Source organism: Natator depressus, chromosome 8 (assembly GCF_965152275.1).
Source record: "Natator depressus isolate rNatDep1 chromosome 8, rNatDep2.hap1, whole genome shotgun sequence".
In the NCBI taxonomy this organism is placed as follows: domain Eukaryota; kingdom Metazoa; phylum Chordata; order Testudines; family Cheloniidae; genus Natator; species Natator depressus.
The window spans coordinates 31,303,020-31,328,244 of record NC_134241.1 but is presented as its reverse complement, the minus strand read 5'-3'; the positions used below and the strand labels follow the sequence as shown (position 1 = coordinate 31,328,244).

Below are 25,225 nucleotides of genomic sequence, written 5' to 3'. Positions count from 1 at the left end.
CCAATTTGGAAGTTCAAAGGGAATGTGATAACAATAGTGAACTAATAAAGATTTTGATACCAGTAAGAACTGTGCCTGCATGGATGTGCAATTTAAACTGCCCGAGTTTTGGAACACATACAATACAAAATATAGTCAGTCTGTAATAATCCTGTCCCTCAAGAAATCTCCTAATTTGTTTTATTGCTTTTTAATATTTGTCCCCTTTCATTTTCTGAAATATAATCATAGTTCAGTGACTCCATCTGCATGGAATCCAGCAACAAAGCCTCTACTGTAATGATGTACAACAAATGAATCCCAATTCCTTAATCACTCTGCTCCTTCCATTGTTCCCTCATTTGAATTCATGGTTTCCAGGAAATTCAATTATATTCACAATTTCACCACCAAATTACTCATATAAATAACTGACAACATAATGGTCCCTCTATTTCTGAAAATGAAACAAAATAATAAAAAAGTTACAGCAAAATATGGAATGCATTGTAAGAAGTCAAATTTACTCAATAGCATATTAAGGAGGAAGAGATGGCAAACACTATTCCATATGGTTTTGTGTTTGCCATGTGGTGATAACTACAAAATCAAATCCTTTCCACTGGGACACAGGCCTAGATGCTTTTGCAAGAGCGATCATGAGATGGGATCAACATTGTTATCAGCTTTTGTATTCTTGTTCAGTTGCTGCCAGAAATACTGAAAAATGAGGGAAATAAAAAAACCACAGAAGTAGAAATGCAGCACAAATAAAGCTGTATGTTCTGTTGATAGACTCATTTGTACTCGCTTTAATTTTTGCTACTAACTTCTCTTCTTTTTTTGTTCATGATGCATCCCACTCCTTGTTTACTTCTGTGTTCTCATGTGCTCCCAACATAAAAGGTGTAAGGTGGGCAGCAAAACCAAGGGCTAGGTTTCTTGAGCTTCTGAATGCTACCAGCAAGCTTCTATGTACCAGTCTCGAGGCATTTCTAATGCATATATCACCATATTAACTTCAGCAGAATTTGAGATTACTTGACACTTTGCAGTATCAGGCCATGAATGCATTGTGTTCACAAGAGAAACAGAACAAAACACTAGATTCTCCCATAAAAATATTGAAAAATTTAATTCTGAAAATCTAATCCTATGGCAAAGGACATACTCCATCCAAGCAGGAAACTGTTTGCTATCTGCCATTACAATTTTGAAAATAATCTGTAATTTTGGAGCCCCAGTCTTAGTTTCCTAACTTTCTGGAGCAGCCCCCAAATCAAATTTGTGCATTAAAAAATGGGTATATCAATGCCTTTCAGCTTGATCAGAGCGTGCAAATGCAGTTGCTGCATAAACATCAAATATTTGGATTCCCAGAAAATTTGGTACCCTGAAAACTAGGTGACAGGTTGTTAGGACTCCTATTCATTCAGGAAAGTATTTAAGCATCTGCTTAACTTTAAAGTCAATAGGACTCGAACCCAAGTTTTATGTTAAGTACATAATGAAGTGCTTTCGTGAATTGGGGCCAACATGCTGGAAACTGGATGCTCAAATGCAATGCCTAGCATGAGCCCATTTTGAAAAATTGATCTAAAGTTATAAGGTCCAATCCTGGTTTCAGTTATGTATGTGTAAATAGGGAGTAAATCCACTGACACCACACCATGAGTCTCATATCTCATATTCACCAGTGCAATTTAGTGCTGAATTTGACCCATAATTAAATAATTTTCTTTGAATGATATTTCCAGGACAGGTCAAGTCTTGATCACACCAATTCAACAATCTACAAATTCGTGGGAACAGCAGTCTAGAATCCCACTGGCTCACCATCAAAGGGCATTCTATGCTTGTTGACAATGGGGAAGACCATGAGCTATATGTAAATCCAAGGCTTTTAACAGTGGAAGGGCTAAAAGAATATTGTACCTGTCAGCAGCCACCCACATTTAATTTCTGTAGGGCACTTATCTTTAAAATCAAGAGGAGGAGATTTTAATTGCTTTCCTTGGAGATTTTGATGGTCTTTAAAATGCATGCATGCATATTATTGTAAGCACAACTGAATAATAATTAATAATTTAAAGGTGTTTGCTCTAATTTTGCTCTGGTTTTAATTCAGTTGGGGTTAGAAAATACATTCCAAAAAGTCAGAGCAAAACTTTGTTTTAAATTGATTCATCTATCAAGATTCCCATGGATGCAATGCAAAATCATGAATAGGAACAGTTCTCACTCTTTAAAAATTTGGAGTCGAACAAAATCCCAAACCAGGTGAGCTTTGCATGGCTTCTGGGAATTTGTAGCCAAAGCTTTGCTCTGCTCAAACCTCCAACAGAGCAGGTGGGAATTAAAATGACTGGCTGATGATGCCATGATCTGTTCTCAGTTTTTCCAAGAAGTTAGCTGAGTTCATAGGAGAGCAAAAAATTATTTGGAATATGAGATTGAGTGTGTGTATGAGAACTTAATGGAACTAAGAATGTCTAGACTAGAGTAAAAAAGACACGGAAAACATAATACTGTTTACAGTACTGTATAGATAAGGGATATTATATAGATGGCAATGACACATTCTTATTATTTAGCATTGAACATTAAAGCTGCAGGCCATGCACCTGGATATTTTTTTCCCCCAAGAAGGGTGAAGAAGAGAAACATTCCTTCTATTTCCCAATGGTTTTATTTATCCACACTTTGCCCATATTTGGTAGAGTCTACTCAGCATAAGGACAGGCCTTCTTCTGGAGAGAGCCATAATGCACATTTAACTCCGAGAAAGAGAGAGAGAGAGAGAGAGAGAGAGAGAGAGAGAGAGAGAGGAATTATCTTACGTGCCTGTGATAATTTAAAAATCTTGCTCATTTAATTTACCAGAGAACCTCCAGATCTGCGGTAACACATGTTGAGAGTCTCATTTTTAAACATGGGCTTCAAATACAGCATCCGAACCTCACATCCAGCTGCAGAAGCAAGGAGTTAGGCAGGTAAATGTCCATTTTAAATGTCTGGATGCCAATTTAACAGCCACATGAGAGATATGAACGTCCTATCAAGATGCTTCCATTACAAACCTGGGTCCTGTGTGATAGAGGACAAGATAAAATCATCTGTGGATAGGACTCATTTTTAATTTCTTAGCTGGAAACTGCAGTGTATATGTTTTCAAAATATAATTAATTATAAAAGAAACCACAAAAGTAGGCACCACCTTCCACATTCGGTACAGTTCTTCTACAAAGTTGATGGGACTGTTTATTCTGTGCCCAGTTGTTACACCAAAGGTACTAATTTTCAGACCACCACCTCCACATAAGCTACACACACTTGTACTAACATGTATAGTTCCTGCAGCAACTCCTGCATGTGAAGGTCTTAGGTGCTAGCAACAGCCTTCCTAGGTATTGTGCAAAAAGTGCCATGCGCAGATGCATGTGTGTGTGTGTGTATACGTTGTGCATAAGCCAGTAAATTCCAAGTGAAAACTCTACTGAATTCCAATCCCACAAGACAATAGTGCAATGCATCATGGGTAAAGTCTCATATCTGGCTAAGGTCTACATTTTAATTATAAAAAAATAATTCCACAACTAAAGGAAAAAATTAAGTGCCTTTACTGGATAGTTACCTAATGTATTCAAGGCAATTCTCTTTGATTTCCCTATTGCCACTTAGTCTTCAAGGAGTTATTATTTAAATTGCAAGTTTGCCATTTAAGCCCCAAATACTGCTAATAGCAGATTATATATTAAATTGCTATAACACGTCTCACACCCACACGATCAGCATCACAGCACAGAATGGGAACATTAGGGGATTGTTCCTACATTGAAAAGTTTAGAATGTGAACCCAATCAAAGAAAGAGGAGAATATTTTAAATTATACTTGTCGGTAGGGTAACTTTTTTTCCAAATAGAGACCTGCAAAGCAAGTGGTTTTCCCGGGAAGGGTGGGGGGAGAATTAATCCATTTGCTCTTTTAGCTCATGGGTAGTGTCTGTCTTAATGGAAGTAAACTGTGTGGTTCTTTTTTCATTAGTTTATTGTTTATTCTTTTTAGGGAAATCCTGAAGAAATGCAGTGCCCCCAAAATAATCATGTGACTGAGTAAATACATTCTTCAGTAACCTGTGAGCAAGATTCACTTATTCTTCACCATTATTGTGCCAATTTTTCACTTTTAATATAGTACCATCTTTAGGAGGAAAACGTTTTCAAGGGTAAGAGATAAATATAGTACTGATGAAGGAATGGGAATAGCAATTCACACCCAAAGTGAAGGATCCATTACCATGATAATGGAATTATCATTCTAGTAAGTAATTAAGGCGAGCCAAATGGCAAATAGCCTTGACATCAACCATGTTCAACAAGGGCAATAGATAGTCAGAGAGACCATCCATCCTAAAGGAGAAGGTTGGTCCAGGGGTTAGGACAAAAGCCCAGTCCTGCCACAGATTTCCTGTGCGACCTTGGGCACTAAGGTTTGGTCTATACTTAATAGTTAGGTCAACATAATTATGGAGCTCAGGGATGTGAGGCACATAGCATAGGCACAAGCCAGATGGACAGAAGAATGCTTTTGTTGACCTAGCTACTGTCACTCGAAAGGTGGAGTTCCTGCAGCTACAGAAAAACCCCTTTGTTGTTATAGGAAGTGTCTATACGAGAGCACTACAGCAGTATAGCATCGTGTCTGTGCTGTTGTAGCACTCCAGGTTAGACATAAGCTTTATTTATCTATGTCTCGGTTCCTCATCTGTAAAATGGGGATAATAGCATTGCCCTACCTCACAGGCTTGTTGGGAGGGTAAATATATTATAGAACTTGAGGTGCACAGATATCAGAGTAGTGCGGGCCATACAAGTACCTTAGATAATGATGATGTCCCTTCCTGTAGCACCTCTGTTCCATTCTTACACCAGTGTTGCCACTCTGCCATGGAGCAGCTGATATTCAGGGTCTTGCAAGATGGCTTCTCAACAGAGGAGAAATTAGTGATGCAGATTCTGGGCATATTCAAATTGTGATGTAATTTATTTACACGTATGCGCCAGTTCTGAAATGAGGTGGTGCACAACAATCTCTTCTTCCAAGAATCTCAGCCCATATGTATGTCAAGTTCCCAGGGAGCATCTCTGTCACACATATTGTGTGTAATCAGAGCACAAGGCAAAGCACAATCTCTCCTGCTGCTCACACAGCTCCTACTCTCCCAAAACTGCTTCCACGCACAAAACCTTGCAAAACTCCAAACTGTCAACAACTATTCATGGTTCACCCCTTCTTCCCTCTTAGGCTACTCCAGCTGTTTCTGACTGGTTTGTTTGGTTTCTTCAGACTTCTGCTCTCAGACGATCAACCAGAATAGTGCGGGTATTGCCGTGTAACAACTTACTCACAGATCTGAGTGCCGCATCTCCTCAGCAGGGGTGGCATCTGCTTATCCCTCAGCAGGGATGGGGTGGTCAGTGATAGACAGTGCAATCAGTACACAAGACACAATTCAGTCTGTTACCTGTCCAAACCAATAAAGGGTTCACCTATCTGTTACAGACAGATTATTTTAAATTATGTCCCAAATTGCAGGATTCCAAGAATACGCAACTGAATCTGAACACTCATTACCTTACCTCCTTGACATCAAATAGAGACAATTTTTTTAATGGAATATGATAAATATTCTTCCTTCTCCTTGCCACTTCATCCACAATGTATTGGAAAATCCAACCCTCCTTCCCCACCCAAATGGCTTCAATACTTGTGTATTCCCTGGTCATATCCTGTCTTGATACTACAGCCTCTTCTTTTTGGTTTAACTGATGACTGTATCATCCCCCACACAGACATACACACACCCCTGGTCCACCAAACCACAGCTGTTAAAACTATCTTCCTTGCCCTATCAGACCATGTTTCTACCATCCCTCCATTGGGAATACTACATTGTTCTCTGTGTTTCTCACTGTATCCCATTTAAACTTTTTAACCTCACCTATAAGGACCTATACGACTCCACACCTACCTAGTCACCAGACCTTATCTCTTATTTCTCCTCAGGTTACGTCTGTCCCAGAGTGCCACAGCTTCAGCGCCTGTTTGTATACACAAACGTGTTTTGCACATGGTGCACATGGGGCACAGGTTTGGGGTGCAGACTTATTTCTGGCGGCTCCTGGTCAGCAGCACAGCCGGGGTGCAGAGGCAAGCTTCCCTCCTGTCCTGACACCGCAGACCGCACTGTGCCTGAAGCAGCCAGCAGCAGGTCCAGCTCCTAGGCGGAGGAACGCGAGTGGCTCCGCATGGCTCTCACCTGCAGGCACCGCCCCGCAGCTCCCATTGGCTGTGCGGAGCCGGTGCTCAGGGCAGGGGCAGCGCGTGGAGCCCTGTGGCCCCCCACCTAGAAGCCAGACCTGCTGCTGGCCACTTCTGGGATGCAGTGCAGTGTCGGAACAGGTCATTGGGCAGCACTGCCAACAGGACTTTTAACTGACCAGAGCGACCCAGTGCCTTACATGCTGTGACCCAGTAGTGGGTCATGACCTGCACTTTGAAGAATGCTGGTCTAGTGGATGACACATAAGAATAGGCGTCAAGAGGTTTCCATTTGAATGCTTGTTTTCATATGCTGTGAGAGTTAGGCCACAACATTTAACTTTCTAGACCTCAGTCATTCCATCTTTTAAATGGGAATGAAGATAATTATCAACATAACAAAGAGAGCTGGTCAGGAATTTCCATCACAGTGATTTTTCAAGGGGAAATGCAGTTTCTCCTAAACCAAAATTTTCTGCAAGAAAATTTCAACTTTGCCTATTTTTTTTCAATTTTCCATTGGGGAAGTTGCAACAAAATAGTTTGGTTTGGTTCAGTTCAACTTGAATTCGAATATTTCAGTTTACTAAAAACTTACCTGAAAAGTTTTGTTTAGAGTTAGTTGAACATTAATCTGCCTTTCCCTACAATGGCTCATTACCCCTCAGTACCCCTTTCTCTCCTATGAGGCAACTCAGACTCCTCTCTGACCGAGGTGTGTGATGCATCATGGGAATCGCATGACTGCAGGTGCATCCTTGGAGATGTAGCCCAGCCAGAGAGCAGCCATGGAGGAGAACAGGGGCCTCAGGCTCCCCATCTACAAATCACATGAAACAATGTGCCACCTTAGGGAAATGCAGTTAAACTCTCTAACTTAAAATGAAGCATTTTGTGTCTATTCAACAAGACAAAACAAAACATTTAAATGTGGAAATATTGAAATGTTTTATTTTGATCAGATACGGCAAAAAATAAATGTGTTATTTCCTAATCAATGTTTTTTGAATATTTCAATCCAGGAAAAAATGTAATATTTCAATTTTCCATCCCAATTTGGGATGAAAACTGTTGAAATATTAGGATTTCCCCATGGATTTTCACTCAGCTCTAACGACAAGATTTCTGACAAGCGCTGTATGAGTGCAACATACTCTTAAAGCTAGTCAGTCAAAGAGGTAGGACTAGAACTTAAAACTCCTGGCCCCTAGTCTTGTAATTAGGCCACTAGAGCAAGCAGGGAAGCTTTCCTAAGTGCGCATTTTTACACCAAAGTGTCTGTACAGTGGTTCTCATCCTCCTTTGTGAAAAAATGTTCATTCTCTCATAATGTCATGAACACGGACATTCTCCTGTGTGCAATAATCATGCAAAATGAACTGGTGAAAAAACAGGGGGAAAGCACCAGGACCCGGTGTAGAAGAAGGGGAGCATTTTAATCCTCTGTAATAAAGTGCAATTCAAAATGCTTGGCTACATTCTAAGGTCTGAACTCTGTGCCCGTACAGTCTGCACATCAAACATTGCAACTGACATGGTAACTAGAAAGGGGCCAGAACCACAAAAATTTGATTCAAAATTTTACATCCTTCCCTATCCCCCACTTGCAAAAAGAGACACAAAACCACATCCAAGACATTCAGTGAAGTTTGAATTTTGGGCTTTGGTTTGGCCCTTTATAGGTAGCCTTGGAAGTATTAAGGTTTTTTATACATTGGTAAATGTTGATTTCACTGTACACACACACACACACACACACACACACACACACTATTTCCATTGATGATAATAAAAATGTACAGCAAGGCAAAGTAAGAAAAATGCTGCTTGAGAATTTATTAATGTCAAAATCCAGTGATTTAGACTTTTGAATTAGGCCTACTACAAATGGACCAGTAATAAATAGTAAAGACAGGCATGCTTTGTGGATTCAAGGATATTTACTTTGCATATTTTGAAGTGATGTTGACAATTTGTGTTTTAACAGTTTATAAAGTTTCAAATTTTTGAATCTCACTGTTTACTATCATTAAATAACTGACTTTCATAAAATTTCACACAAGTATAAACATTTGAATTGATAACAATTTAAAAATGCTTAAAATTAAACATTAATATTATTGAAAAGCTTGTCTCTCTCTTTCCAACTGAAGTTGGTCCAATAAAAGATATTACCTCACCTGCCTTCTCTCTCTCTAATATCCTGGGACCAACATGGCTACAACAACACTACATACATTGATATCTGTCAAAATTATTATTTTTAACCGGTATTATAAGAGAAAGATAAAATAAAATAAACTAAGTCAAATCTGCATCCAGATACGCTTCAGAGTCTGCAACCCTTACACCACCTAAAGTTGGGAGGTGTTTGGATCCAGCTCCACCATTAGGCCCTGATATTGGAACTACTTCTGCACATGGGGAACACCATCAGTTTCAATGGAACTACACATGAGAATGAAGTAAAGCGGGCATGGAAGTGTTTTCAGGATTGGGGCCCCCAGTTTTCTCTCTCTCACTATCTAATTGTGGACCCACTTTCCATGATAAGGTGTATTTTACTGCTAGGAGAAGCAACAGAGTCCATTAGGCTAAACCACTAGACACCTAAAAGAAATGCTGTGGTCTCAAGTTGGTAAAGCTTTGTTACAGAGATTGTGTGCATGACACAAGTAATGACAAAGCACAGGCATAGCCCAATATTTACTGTGTTCCAGAACTAGTTCAAAATCTATTATCCTTGAACATACAAACAAATCCATTTGCCAGCATGAAAGCTCAAACCACAGTTTAAGGAAGAAAGATGGGAATCCACTGGGAACAACAGAAATAGGACAGGTTTCAGAGTAGCAGCCATGTTAGTCTGTATCCACAAAAAGAACAGGAGTACTTGTGGCACCTTAGAGACTAACAAATTTATTTGAGCATAAGCTTTCGTGGGCTACAGCCCACTTCATCAGATGCATGCAGTGGAAAATACAGTAGGACGATTTTATATACACAGAGAACATGAAACAATGGGTGTTACCATACACACTGTAAGAAGAGTGATCAGGTAAGGTGAGCTATTACCAGCAGGAGAGAAAAAAAACCTTTTGTAGTGATAATCAAGATGGGCCATTTCCAGCAGTTTACAAGAATGTGTGAGGAACAGTGTGTGTGGGGGGGGAATAAACATGGAGAAATAGTTTTACTTTGTGTAATGACACATCTACTCCCAGTCTCTATTCAAGCCTAATTTAATGGTGTCCAGTTTGCAAATTAATTCCAGTTCAGCAGTCTCTCGCTGGAGTCTGTTTTTGAAGTTTTTTTGTTGTAATATTGCGACTTTTAGGTCTGTAATCGAGTGACAGATATTAAAGTGTTCTCCAATTGGTTTTTGAATTTTATAATTCTTGATGCCTGATTTGTGTCCATTTATTCTTTTACGTAGAGACTGCCCAGCCAATGTAGATGACAGAGGGGCATTGCTGGCACATGATGGCATATATCACATTGGTAGAAGTGCAGGTGAACAAGCCCCTGATGGCATGGCTAATGTGATTAGGCCCTATGATGGTGTCCCCTGAATAGATATGTGGACACATTTGGCAGCTGGCTTTGTTGCAAGGATAGGTTCCTGGGTTAGTGTTTTTGTTGTGTGGTGTGTGGTGGTTGCTGGTGAGTATTTGCTTCAGGTTGGGGGGCTGTCTGTAAGCAAGGACTGGCCTGTCTCCCAGATCTGTGAGAGTGATGGGTTGTCCTTCAGGATAGGTTGTAGACCCTTGATGATGTGCTGAAGAGGTTTTAGTTGGGGGCTGAAGGTGATGGCTAGTGGCGTTCTGTTACTTTCTTTGTTGAGCCTGTCCTGTAGTAGGTGACTTCTGAGTACTCTTCTGGCTCTGTCAATCTGTTTCTTCACTTCAGCAGGTGGGTACTGTTGTTGTAAGAATGCTTGATAGAGATCTTGTAGGTGTTTGTCTCTGTCTGAGGGGTGATAGGACAGTGATAGATTACTCCAGCTGGAGATATTCCCAGGATTAAAGAATTTTACTTTCCAACCAGCCGGGGAAAATATCTATCGATATATCCTCCATCAGCCATCACTTGGTTTTTCTTTCTAATATTGACAATAACTATCATCAATGTCTTTAGACCCTGAAACAAAAGTTATCTGGGCTCACTGCTCCAAGCAGACTTTGGGCTTTCATTTAAAACATGCTAAACTGTAATTAAGTGGCATGCTGAGGAAGACTGACATTGTTCTATATCTAACCCATATCTCAAAGTGTTAGTCCCTTGAGTTCTCTTTGAATATGGCTGGAATGCTGAAAAGTACTTGAAGGGGTATTGCCATTTTTATCTGTCCGACTCTCAGTTTTAAAATATATCTATTATCTCCTGCAACGAGCAGTGTGTCAATTAAACTCCACTAATCGATGTGCCCATTTATGGCTTGATTAGGGCCTGCAGTGATAGGGTCAGACCCTTCCTGATGGTGTAAATCAGGGATAGGAAAACTTTGGCTTACAGCGCATCAGGGAAATCCGCTGGCGGGCCAGGACGGTTTTTTACCTGCAGTGTCCGCAGTTTCGCCTGATCGCAGCTCCCACTGGCTGCAGTTCGCCGTTCCAGGCCAATGGGGGCTGTGGGAAGTGGCGGCCAGCACATCCCTCGGCCCATGCCGCTTCCTGCGAGAAAGAACGATGAAGTGTCCGGTGGCTCCTTAAAGACTAACACATTCATTTGGGCATAAGCTTTCATGGGTAAAAAAACCCACTTCTTTAGATGCATGGAGTGAAAATCACAGATGCAGGCATTATTATACTCACACACAATACAAGTGGAGAACCAGTGTTGACAGGGCCAATTCAATCATATTGGATGTGGTCCACTCCCAATAATTGATGAGGAGGTGTCAATACCATGAGAGGGAGAGTTGCTTTTCTAGTGAGCCAGCCACTCCCAGTCCCTATTCAAGCCCAAATTAATAGTTTTAAATTTGCAAATTAATTGTAGCTCTGCAGTTTCTCTTTGAAGTCTGTTTTTGAAGCTTTTTTGTTGAAGTAGGCTTCTTTTAAGTCTGTTATAAAATGTCCAGGGAGATTGAAGTGTTCTCCTACTGGCTTTTGTATGTTACCATTCCTAATGTCTGATTTGTGTCCATTTATTCTTTTACGTACAGACTGTCCAGTTTAGCCAATGTACATGGCAGAGGGGCATTGCTGGCACGTGATGTCACATAATACCCTGAAAGAGGTTTGCTTTGCTTTTATCTCACAGACAGACTGCATCTGACTTGGCCGGTGGGCTGAGTCAGTGAAGACCCACCACAAACAGGTAGACAGAGCAGTGCAGGCACATGAACTTGGCCGGGGGCTCTTGCGAGAGATGAGTGCAACCCGGTTACACGACCCCGTTGGTCGTCTCTTTTCTAAGCTGAACAGCCTTGACTTTTTTTAGTCTCTCCAACTATTGGGCTATGCCTGTGCTTTGTCATTACTTGTGTCATGCACACAATCTCTGTAACATATGGAAGCAGTTCCATACCCTTGATCATCCTTGTTGCTCTTTTCCAGTTCCACTACATCCTTTCTGAGATGGAGTGACAAGAAGTGGACATAGTATTCAAGATATGGGTGGACCAGGGATTTATATAGTGGCTTAATGACACTTTCTGTCTTATTTTCTATCTGTTCCCTAATAGTTCCTAACATACTGTTTGCCTTTTTGACCATTGTTCTGCATCAGGGGGAAGTTTTTAGAGAATTAGCCATGGTGAAACCAAGATTTCTTTCTTGGGTAATAACAATAATCCCAATTATACATATACAATAATGGGTTCTACATTATTTTTGCAGAGTGCCTTACTTGGAATTTATCAGCATTGAATTTCATCACACATTTGTTGCCCAATCACCGAGTTTTGTGAGATCCCTCTCTAACTACTCACAGTCTGCTTTGGAGTTAAGTATCTTGAATAATTTTGTTTTGTCTGCAAACTTTGACACTTCACTGTTCGCTCCCTTTTTCAGATCATTTATGAATATGTTGAATAGCCAAGTTCCCAGTACAGATCTTGAGGGGACCCCGCTGTTCACCTCTCTCCATTATGAAAACTGATCATTTATTGCTACCTTTGTTTCCTGTCTTTCAACCAGATACTGCTCCATGAGAGGACTTTACCTCTTATCCCATGGCTGCTTAGTTTCCTTAAGGTGTTGTGATGAGGGACCACAGTGTACAAAGTCTTTCTGAAAAGCCAAGTACACTGTATCAACTGGATCATGTTGATCTATAAGCTTGTTGACTCTCTCAGAGAATTCTAGCTAGCTGTTGAAGCAAGAATTCCCTTTACAAAAGCTATGTTGACTCTTCCCCAGCAAATTGTTTTCATTTATGTGCCTGATAATTCTGTCCTTTACTATAGTTTCTACCAGTTTGACCAGTGCTGAAGTTAGGCTCACTGGCCTGTAATTGCCAGGATCTCCTCATCTTAGCAGGAAGCAGACAGCACATGCTTGGCTGCACTTCCCTGTCCCTCTCCACCCACAAATTCCCTTTTGTGGCAGCCAGAGAGTACTGGTTACAAATTTCATTGCATTTCCTCCAGGTCGCCTGGAGGGATAGGTCTCCATTCACCTTCACTACAGCATTACTTCTTCCTCCACTATCTTGCACAGCTCTGCATCTTAGAGACTTATGTAAGCCCACCAGGCCTTGCTTCAGCAAAACATTTAATCTCATCAACATTCACCATTTGAGTAACTTATACCAAGTCAGCAAAGGGCATTGCTGAATCAGGGCCACACAGACTTACTATTATATTTTCCTATGGAGAAGGAACAACAGTAAAAGGCTTTTATAGTAAAGGAAACAAGAAAAAAACAAATATGAAGTCTCCAAGACTTTGTCTCTCTGAATTGGGGAAATTTTCTAATCTTGTTATCACCACCTCCTTCCCATCGTTCAGCTCTACCAGGTGTTCTGAACACCATGCATTTAGCTCTGCGCAGAACAGGTCTAATCAATACTGTCTTAAAAACAGCAGGGGAAGTCTATCTACATGAGAGTTTTCAAGTTGCTAATGCTGGTTGAGTTCAAAGTGGATTAGAGGCAATGGGAAATTTTTAGCTACTTTTCATAGTGTAGACAGCACTCAAAAGAGAGCATAAGATGTGAGGCTCATTCTGCAGCTTAAGCCTTCTTGAACTCACAGGGACAGCCCTTAAGAGCAGGCTAAAATGCTCACCAGACAGAGGAAGATAGAGTACATACAACAGCTGCCTTGCAGTTACATAGGTATATACACAACACTAATGGACCTCTCAGGTCAAAAAAGGAGAACATTTTAGATTGTGTGAAAATAAACTTTTATAAAACCTAAATCTAAAAGAAGTGTCTTCTTGTTGTTTCTATTAAAATTCCAGTGGGAATTTATTTTCAGGAACCATTCCTCTGCAGTGTTTGAAACCCAACAATATGGCCTCATGCTAGCTCTTTCAGTGAAACTGAGTAGTCTATTTTCAGTGTCCAAATGGAGAGAAAAGAAAAAAACTAAACTAGCTGTTTACAGAACAAATAAGGAAATAGTAAACAGATTTTTTAAAAAATCCGTTTACTTTTAATTACTGAAGGGAACATAAATAAGGGAATTTTGGCATTCCACTTCACTGGGATTTTGCCTAATGGCAGCATCAGTTACCATTATAGTAAATACTCTTCAAAAACACCCTTTCTTCCTTTTACACACAGCTACTAAAAGGGAAGAGGGATTTCCTCAGGATATACAACCCAGTAGTGATGTCCTTTTATTATTTGGCATGACAGCACGCTTCAGAGCGAATCCTTCCTGGTTGTATCAGAGCACATCTGACTACATCATGGTATCACATTATACAGTGTGACACTGCTGTACGTAATTGATGGTATGGTGCAGAGGCAAAAGGTACATGAATGGCAAATATCTTAGGAGAAGGACAATGATGAAGGTTCAGTGGAGGTGAATGGAGTTTGTCGACCTAACTATGCCAACGTCTACACTACAGCCTTGCTCCCGCTGATGTAACTGGCCTACTAAACAGACATAATAACTACCCCTCCACGAGAGACATAGGGCTTATGTCAGTGTAGTTAGGGTGACAGTGTCTACACAGATATTAGCTGTGTTCCTTACATCGGTTGTTGGCTGTCTTGTCAATTTCATGGCTCCCGGGAGCTGTCAAATTGATAAGAAAGTGGTTCCCGGCTCCCCAGCAAGGCTGCTGCTTGGTCTCCGCTCAAAGCCGGGCTGCCACCCGGTCACCTCACTGGGAGCCCTGCTGCCCCCTGGTATCCTGGCTGGGAGCAGGGAACCAAGGGGGCAGCTGGGCTCCCATTGGGGAACTGAGCAACCTGACTTGCAGCCCCCCACACTTCCCCTCTTAAGTTGGTGGAAGCGCTCCGGGTAAGGACACACACCACCAACAGAAGGAGGGTAATGTGGACATCAGCCACTGCAGTAATTACTGTGATGGCTCTAAGTCGACCTAACATAGATCGACTTAAGATTGTAGTGTAGACAGGTAACAAAATTCCCTTCCTCAGGGTATGGCGTGAGGTTTATTTGAAAAATCCCAGTGTAACATCTAAAACTAAACATTAAAGGAACATGGACAGGTGGGGTTTTTTTGGTAGTTTCCCCTCCCCCAACACATATCCTTATATTACAAATACCATCTTATAATAAATTATCTGTTTTCTATGTATGCCATTATAAGCAAAACTGGTAGTGCCACCTGTACTTAAGTTTGCCCAACATCTCTTATTATAAGACTCTGTTTTCTTTCTGTTGCTTATAAACTTTGCCAAACTTTAACCATTTGGCCTGGAATTTTCCACACCAGGTGTCTGCCGCAGGCTGATTTATTTATTAATTTATTTAGAATTTTCCAGCCAAAATGGTCCAGCTGTTTCTGAGAATGAGGCTGAAGAAAAATACATTGTTTTGGCCATGTTAAAAAATAGTCTTCTCAACCGTTTCATTGAGAAGCTCCAGAACATCCATACTTTGAAGCAGCATCTTTGAAATTTGGCAGGGAGTAACTTTTGTGTCAGAGATGTGACTTTTGCTGTTCCCATGAAAACACACAGAAATTTCACCAAGTTATAAGCTTCTGAAAAATCTCATCTTGTACATGCTCAGCAGGGACTCATTAAAATTAATTAATTTTATATGACCATATGCTCTTATGCACTTAATGGTTTGGAAAGCTACTCAAGTACTTTTGAAACAGGGCTTTTTGTTTTTTTCTGCAAGATATCATCCTAAGACAGGATGCAGCTGGCATTTTGTCAACATCATCATATGGTCCCAAAACAATAAAAGGCTTAATTGTGACTGCTGAATACCTGTTAAAACAGTTCACTTATTAAGAGAATGCCTATTCTGTGCAACAAATCTAACCATATGCAGAGCTACATCTGTAACTACATGCAAGAAAACCCACTTCAAGGGTTTAGTTATCAAACAAGTGGAATGATTATCAAGCAATGCATGTCAGCCTCATTCATGTGCACAATAACTTCAACTGCACATGAGCTTAGGATAGTTTTATACATAATGGTGTTATATTTCACATGCAAATTAAGCACACAGCTGCCTGGCATATATCTTCCTCAGGTGCAACTGCACATGTAAATAGGTTAAAAATCAAATCCTAAAAGGATACTTGACAAAGGCAAATAAAAAATAAATTTTCAGTGTACTGAAAGGTAAATACGGTAGAAAATTGTATGTCAAAAGAAGTTAACTGGAAATATTTTCTACGCCAACCTTGTATCTCAAAGAACAGCAGAGTTATTTTATGCAAATACCTATTGAGAATAGTGCAGACCTATTACATTAATCATGCAGTGAGGTCATCCATAATTTGCACGTTTCTATTGTACTTCCACCTGCAGCCTCCTCACAGGTTTTCCTTTCATCTTTAAGCTCAGACCATGCACTTATATTAAATCCCCCGAGACACAACTATGTACATTGCTTCATGCTCAGAGGAGGCTGTGGCTGACTTGGTAAATGATCTTTCTGGCTTTTACATCTCAGAAGAGCAGAGAAGAACACTTTGAAAAGATGTGTCTAAACTTTCTGGATTTAGAACCTGGTTGAGCTTCCCCTGACGTGAATGGGACTCTCTGTCCATTAACTTCAGTGAGAGTTGGGTCAGGCCCTTTTGAAAATATAATTGTGAAATTGAAGCTCTTTAAGGTTACACACATTCTATGAGTGAGGTGGTGGCATTGGAAGTGGCATCTTAAGGGGAAAGGGTCCCGCCACTCAATTGCATTCCTAATGCCCAATGAATGCTGCACCTCCTGATCTCTTTTTTTTTCCCCACATGCTTATTACAGTAGTGCCTAAAGGCCAGCCAGTAATCATGTTAGTTCCACAATATTTTTTTGGGTTTGTTTAAGAAGGGATCAGCTAAGTGGAAAGAAAGGAAAGGGAAGGTGGGTCAGGGGGACGGGAGCGGGGGTAAGAGGGAGAGATGTGCAGTGAAGAGATTGAGAGGGAGGATTGGAGCAAACAGCCCATCAGCACAGGGCATAGAAAGTCCAGCCAAAAATATAGCAAGTTCTCTGAATATCCAGAATTCCCTGCTTTGGCTGCTTCTGCCCCTGCCCTCTGGCTGTCTCCTTTCTCCAAGGCCCAACTGTGTGGGGGAGTTTAAGCAGGTGGGGGAGGTTAAACATTCATCATCTGGCAAATTTAGCCCTTTTTTCCTGTTCACATATTGCCCACCAACAGATCACAATTATTACAGATATGTTTGTTCTTGCCGGTGTTTTAGGAACAATGTCTCAATCCAGCTGCCGGGTTTGGTGACCCATATACAGTAATATTCTCTCTCTCTTCCAACGGCATTTATTGAATTGCGTTCTTCAATTGGCATAAAATATACACCATAAAATATATGTGCACACAGTCAACCCAAGTTTACACTGCTGCTGAAATCTTAATATTTTCTAATGATGTTATTTTAGGCACAAGTTTAGCATGCATTAACCTAGGTAAAGACTTTCAATTGAAAGTGCCTACAGTTCACACCAAAATTCACATTTAGCCCATCTAAAGAAAAGTGGCCTTATTTTTCAGACTTGTTGAGCATTTGCAGCTCTCGTTGACTTTGTGACTCTCTGAAAAAAATCAGACCACACATATCTGGGAACTTAAATACAAATGGCAACCTTTTCTTGCATTTCATATATTTTAATGTCTCCACCCACCACTGAAATGCACCCAACATCTGTTGTGCAATGCAATAACTGTTTAACAGCACACAGCAATTCTCCAAAACAGTACACAAGGTCCGGAATTGAAGAATTCCATATCCAATTGAAATGCAGCAGGAATTTAAATGGGCAGAATAGATCAGCCAAGTTGGAACTTGAGCAGCACACTGGACTATCATCCTAAATCTTAGAAAAAGTGGCTTCGGATCTTTAATGACCAATAGATTACTGCATACCACATGCTTTATGGACAAATAAAAAGACATGGTCCCTCTCTTAAAGAATATAGGAAATCTAAAAAGTTAAATGTTATATACTGCTTTCAGTTCATAGTATGTTCTTCACACATTGACTATCCCGGTACTTACGTACAGCTGACACAAACAATCGGCTCCCTCTGAGCAAAGTCCCTCCTGTCCCTCAGGTGGGTCTCATCGTCTCCGTATTGGTTTCAAATAATAATATATGACGATAAGCAAAGACACTAAATGATGGTGAAGAAACAAAGTTCATAGTATGAGCATTTTTGCAAACCCATACTTGCAGGAGTATTCATGATAATTCATTCCAGTTCAGTTCCAGAACTTGATTCATGACAGATGAATTTGTTACATCAAAACCCAGCTTTTTTATCTTCTGTGACACATGCTACTAAATACAGCATCATTCTGTTACAGTCTACATTTCCTACTAAATTACAAGGTAGTTAGAGATGATTTCAGATTATGGAATTTTGTCAGGGAGGAATTTTTTACTCAAAATTATGGCATTGCCAAATCATTAATACATTTGAGATATTTGACTTCAGACCCATACACAGAACTTTGGCTGTTGATGTTAAACTGACTGTGTTATGGTGTGTACATATAAACACACACACACACACACACACACACACACGTTAGTGTGAGAGAGGTGCAGGCTGTTGCACATGATGCTGCTGCATTGACCGGTACTAGTTTTTGCTCTGCTATGGAGCAAATCCTTTCATACTAATGAGTCAAAATGATAAATAAGCTCTTAAATAATAATTAATAATAGTAAAATGCTAACTTATATTGAAAGAAAAGAAATCAGTTTCTTTAAAGACAAGAACATGAAGTTTGACAGGTTTCAGCTACTGAATTTAGAGCCCCATGTCAGTCTCCACTTTCTAATGTTATAAACCTACTGTTTGAAGCACGGCTAAGTTACAGTCTACCAGACCTGTTATTTGTCCAGCTATGAATATTGTTCAAACTAGGGAAATTTTGGGTGGATGAATCCACCTTTGAGGAAAGATATGGAAACATTTTTCCGACAGGTCAAATTTTTTTTCAACTGGTAGCTGTTTGAAGATGCTCAGAAGCTTGCAATGTTAAAAGTACTCCCAGTAGAGATGCTGGAGTGAGCAAAGGGTGGGTGGGGCAGTCAAAGGTGCATAAAAATTGCAATTTATGGTATTGTTCAACAATGTATCACCTTCCAGCAATCTACCCAGTGAGTCACAATTTACCACATAAATACCAACACCTCCATGTGGGCAGTGTACCAGACATATAGTAAATGTAAACACAGCAGCTCAAATTTACCACAGAGCACTAAATCATCCTCTACTGAGGTTATTAGCACCATTAATAAGGTTGCCTGACTCTTCCCATTTTAAAACTTTGTTTTCTGCTGCTTCTAACTTTGCCACACTTTAATCGTTTGGACTGAAATCGTCCATGCCAGGGGTCTGTCTCAGGCTCAAGTTTTAGGCAAATGTTCAGCAAAACTGTTCAGCCATTTCCGGGAATGAGGCTAGGGGAAAATATATTGTTTTGCCCATGTTAAAAATTTCTGGTGACATTTCTGGAAAGCTCTAGGGCCCATGTGCTTTGGAGCAGGGACATGAAATTTGGCAGGGGTTGGCCTTTGTGACAGGGATATGCTTTGTGTCAGCCCCGGGAAAATCTGCCCAAATCTGGCCTGTTTGCATATACTCAATAGAGACATGCTAGAGTTTCAGCTAAAATGTTTGAAGATTCTGCCCTCACTGAGGATGTGCCATCCCCTCACAGCTCATACACGTGACGAGACTGTAAATGCCTAGGGTGACCAGATAGCAAGCATGAAACATTGGGACAGTTTTGTATGTGTGTGTGTGTGTGGGGGGGGGGAATAGCTGCATATAAGACAAAACCGCTAATATCAGGACAATCCTTATATTATCAGGCTATCTGGTCTCCCTACATTTGCCCCATTTCTACACAGTGACTGAGCATGCTCCAACCCAGGGCTTTGAGGGCTCAGAAGGACTTCCCTTGGATAGCCCCAACATTTTTTGTATGGTGCCTGTCTGACTTCTTTTGTGCATATTCTATCCTGAGACTTGGCAGACGATTAAATACTGTGCTGCATTCTATTGGGTAAGAGCCAGAAATCATGTTGTACACATGAAACTCTGCTGCCCTCTGCTGTGTGGCTGTAGTATTGTTCAGAGCAACTCACCAGAGGGCTAAATTGTTGAAGACATTGATTACATGGTTAATTTTAATTAGTTTTTGCAGCATGGATCATGCATATCTTATCTTATCCATCTAGGAGACCGTGTGTCTTTAAAGGTGAAGCTGTTTGTAGAATGTTTTCAACTAAGAATAAACCAATGATTTACAAAACAAAATTTGATTGTAGGGAGCAATTGTTTCATTTTAGGTGCTGCGGGGATTGTATCAGTGAATGTGTGGTCTGTACAATGTTGAAAGGCATAAATCAGTACTGTTGTAGTGATTTAAAGGGATAACATGTTAAATCTGTTTCACAGTAAAAGTACGTGCAGTGAAGTGGCAAAGGTATGTAAAACACTTCTGCTACAAGAATTTACAGCTTCATGGCAGTTTGAAACATGTAGGAAAAATGCACTGATCATTTTTAGTACTGCTGACTGCAGTAGAGACAGACAGCCTGGAGCACTAGGCCTGGTGCAAGGCCTGAGGTCTGACCCACAGTCTGCAAAGCCAGGCCATGCTATGAGCCAAAGTCAGGCCCTGTCATAAGGCAGACACTTGCTTACGAATTCACTGTCTAGTACATAAACTTGGCAAAGGTATGGCAAGCGTTGCTAAAACACAAACACTCCTAAGTACTAGGTACTGGATAGTCATGTAAACACATTCCTGGGAGATGGTACAGGAACACACTGATCCTGAGTAAGGCAAGGATGGGAGGACAGAATAACGAATGGGGATGCTTTGTTTGAAACAGCAGGTATAAGGTGCAGGTTTGGCAACTAACCACGTCAGGAGTGTGATACATAACTTGTTTGTTTCAATGTATAAGAGAAATCATAGGAAGGGCACCGCTGTCCAGTGGAGGGGGCAGCAGAAAGTCCCACTGCTGACTGAGCTGATCCACTATCATGGGCATACATGTGTTAGTGTACCTGGAGAATCTATGGGGTGTTAGAACCATGCTTCGTCCGCAATAAACCTGCCTGAGCACCTTCACCACTGAACCGAGTCTGTGGTGTTTCTGGGTAGTTTTACTGAGATTTGCTGAACCACCTACGACGTAGAACATATGGGGAAAACACACCCGTGTGCCAACTGACCGCAGTGACCAAGATGGTGCAAATCCTGTCCCAGATTTAAGCAGCACTAATGTGCTTAAATGTGGCAGTACACTCAATGCTGAGGATGGTTGAACCAGGTTTTACTGACAACAGGGAGGATCTACCTTCACTCCACAGGAGCAGGACGCAGAATCATTCAGCATGTGCAAAGGACCTCTCTATGCCGTCCACAGCCTTTTACACATCCCAGTCCCCTCTCCCTGCACTGAGCTGGTGGAGGTTGCTGCAGCCCTAAGATACTGCAGGACAGACCCCGGGACATTAGTGGGGATGAGAAAGCTGAAGAAGTTCAAGTTGCCTCCGGGCATCACTGATGACTGAAGGAGGCTGGTTTTGTTCATTCATAGGAACAACAGTTTTCCTTCTCGATAAAAAAGTAGATAATAAATTTGTACTGAAGTAAGGAATTTCCTTCCTGAATGGTCCAGGTAACCCTGTCCCAGATGCTAGCTAGTGGGAGGGAACTCTGATGAGGAAACCTTTAAGGAATTGCCCACAAATTTCTTCTCTATTGAGCCTGTCTTGGGGGCGGGATGAGGAGGAGTTTGCCACCTAGCTTAAAAAATGTCCAAATGTGACAGATTGCTGGGAAGCAAGTGCATTCCACAGAGTAACTATGCCTCAATGCCAGCTTGGCCCACAGCGAGGCAACAGCATGACTGCCTTTAGAGTCATACTCCCAGAGCTTTTCCCTGGCTGCAGCTGCAACCTAAATCCTGGGGGAGGAGATACGGAGGGAGGGAATTAAGGGAAGGGGCTATGTAGAAAAGAGCATGCACTCTAAGGCTGTATTGTCTTTTTCACCTAGTTTCCACGGGGCTAGATGGGTAATGATGTGTGTTCAGGGCCCCACCTCCATCCCACTAATTCCTCCTTCCTGCTCATTCAGTCTCCACTCAGTCTCCACTCCACCATGGATTTCAGACTTTTGTGGAGGGTCCAAAGTGAGGGAGAAGAAGGTGCTGTGGGGGTGGATGAATGAACGAATGAACATACACAGGTTCTCCTCTGCACACAAATGTAGTGGGCAAGAACTGTAGAACAAATACATTTGGGTTTGAAATACGTCATTACTCACAAGATTTGCCAGAAGTATTAGGCTTATTTTTTTCTTCTGTTTACTTTGTGACTTGAGGGGAACATGTTTGACAAGTTATGAAAGAAACCATTATGAATTGCGTTTCTTATTGTACTATAGTATACAACAAGGCACCCTCTCGAGCAGAAAGGACGGTGTCCATTATACCTCAGCTTAAAGCTTGTCCAGATACCCTACCAAAGATTGGAGTTCTTCACACCAATCCAATCACCCTGAAGGCTCAGTTGCATCGTTAGTTTTAGTAAGCGAAACTTTGACTTTTGTGAGTGACATGCTATAACTGAGACTTCTGGTAACATGTTAGCAAAACAGTGGATGATGTGAGAAGTCTCTGAGACCTTCTTAGGGTTTACACGAAGCCTGGAAAAGATATTACAATGAATGGCTAATGCACATATGTGATGGCTGCTCTCTTGGCTGAAATGCTAGGGATTAAACCAAGAACATCTAAAATTGAAACTATAAATCTCTACAGCTTGAGCTAAAAAGCCAGGCTCTTTAGCGGGCGCTGTAACAGACTCGCATCCTCTGTGAATCAGGCACAGACCAGGCCTTGTAATACACACTGATGAAGGGGGTACAGATATAAATGCTACTACCCTCTACTGGATGAATTCCAAACCGCTTGCTTTCATACCGTCGGCCCCAATACTGCAGGAATAATTCGGGATTTTCTTTTAGCTCAAGAGGCAGAAGCCTGTGGTTTGGGAGCAGCAGTTCTGATTTCCATCTTTGCTGCTGTTGTGACATTCCAAGCGGCCATCATGGGCAGTGTTATCAACAATGTAGCTCTGGGGTAGCCATATACATTATGTACATTTTACTGAAATTTTGACTCACTGCATTGTGTGATTATTTGATTCTGAGACACTGGTATTTTCCATTATTGAAATGCAGTTATATTTTTAAAAAAAGTTTAGAGTTCTTCTTTACATGGTAATTGACTGAATATTTTAAATGGCTTATTTATTGATTACACTATAATGATATATTTTGCTTCACTTGTATGTTTACTCTTCTTTTGTTAAAGTTTTTCCTGTGTTGCATTTACCTTCCTATTCACTTCAGAAAATGAGCTGGCCCAAGTATTTAATTCTCGGAAGATTCTGAGGGAGAAATTGAGTGTGTATGGGTGAGGACTGAATAAAAACTGAAAAAAAAAGTCTGGTGCCCAAGATTTGCCCCAAGAGGACTATAAAGTAACAGCTGCTGAAGTGCATCCTATGACCTTACCTTTCACATGTGTCTGCTAATTGTGGGTGCCTCAGTTTTTGCACAAGATTCTTTCCTGTTCACCTGCAGAGACCACTTTCTTTTTGTACATAAATGTCAGATGTCTATCATAACCCTACAAATGCAATGTATGGACAGCAGAGTGCAGTGTTATCTGGTTTATAACTATAGATTTTTAAAAAAGTTTCTTACAGCTATCAAACTGAGCATACTGGGAACTGAGAAAAATGACTGCAATCCCCTCCAAGGACCAGGTCCTGGCTAGCCCTGCATGGCTGCATGTGGGGGTTAAAGCTCAGGTACAAGGAGCCTTCTTTCTTTGCCCATCTGCACAACTGTCAGGCTTGATCCAAGCCTTAGGACTCCTGCATTGCAAGAATCCCAGGAGTCTTAGCACCAGATACCCCAAAAGGGGTGGGGAATGGGAAGAGCAAGGAGGAGAGGGGAATATACAGGTTGTACCTCCAAAACAGAGGTTTGGAAGCCACCTCAGAGAGCATTCCCCTCAGGCATTCTCCCCACCTTCGAGTAGCATATACAGACTGCCTCTGGTTATTGGTCCAATAATCCACCTTGTCTCCTTTCCCCTTGTTTGTGAAACAGTAGAGCCCAAAAGAAGCTCTACAAACAGATGAGTGAACCTGAAAAGGTTCAGATAATCTTCCAAAAATCAGCTACTTCACTGAAGCTTGTCTGAGCTCTCTGCTCCTTCAGAGTCTGCAAGGTACAGCTGGAAATCCAGGGGAAAACACTTTTTTTTAAGGGCAAGATCTGACACTTCTGTTCTCAGTCCTCCTTGAAAATACTTCAAAGACAGACTTCCATGGGGGACTTCAGCAGTTCTGTGTCTGGTGCTGACTAGAAACCAGAGGTGAAAGAAAGGTCTCATAGCCTTTAACGCGAGAAGGGACCACCATTGTCCTCTAGTCTGACCTCCTGCACATTGCAGGTCAAAGAACCTCACCCACCCCTCCTGTGATAGACCTCTAACTTCTGGCTGAGATACTGAAGTCATGGTTTAAAGACTTCAAGTTACAGAGAATCCACCATTTACATTAGTTTAAACCTGCAAGTGACTCGTACCCCATGCTGCAGAGGAAGGCAAAAACCCCCAGGGTCTCTGTCAACCTGACAGAGAGAAATTCCTTCCCAACCCCAAATATGGTGATCAGTTAGACCCTGAGCATGTGAGCAAGATCCCCATCAGGCATATACCTGGGAAAGAAGTCTCTGTAGTAACTCAGAGTCCTCCCTATCTAGTGTCCCTCCTCGAGCAGTTGGGGATTTTTGCTACTGGCAGTCACCAAGGGGCCACATGCCATCATAGGCAGTCCCATCATACCATCCTTCCATATGCTTATCAAGCTCAGTCTTGATGCTAGTTAGGATTTTTGTCCCCACTGCTCTCCTTGAAAGGCTGTTCCAGAACTTCACTCCTCTAATGGTGAGAAACCTTCGCCTAATTTCAAGCCTAAACTTGTTGATGGCCAGTTTATATCCATTTGTTCTTGTCTCCACATTGGCCTTTAACTTAAATAACCCATCTCTCTCCCTGGCATGTATCCCTCTGATGTATTTATAGAGAGCAATCATGTCTCCCCTCAACCTTCTTTTGTTAGACTAAACAAGCCAAGCTCTTTGAGTCTCCTCTCATAAGGTAGGTTTTCCATTCCATTCCTCAGATCATCCTAGCAGACATGGGTCATTTAGCTGTTATTAAGGACACAATATGTATGGCCCAGGA

At 41.3% G+C, this 25,225-nt stretch overlaps 1 protein-coding gene across 1 annotated transcript in view; it reads right to left on the bottom strand.

The window, feature by feature from the left end:
* Positions 1 to 25,225, bottom strand: part of KCNIP1 (potassium voltage-gated channel interacting protein 1) — a 780,527-nt gene that overhangs the window by 589,355 nt on the left and 165,947 nt on the right. The gene's annotated exons all lie outside the window — the stretch shown is intronic.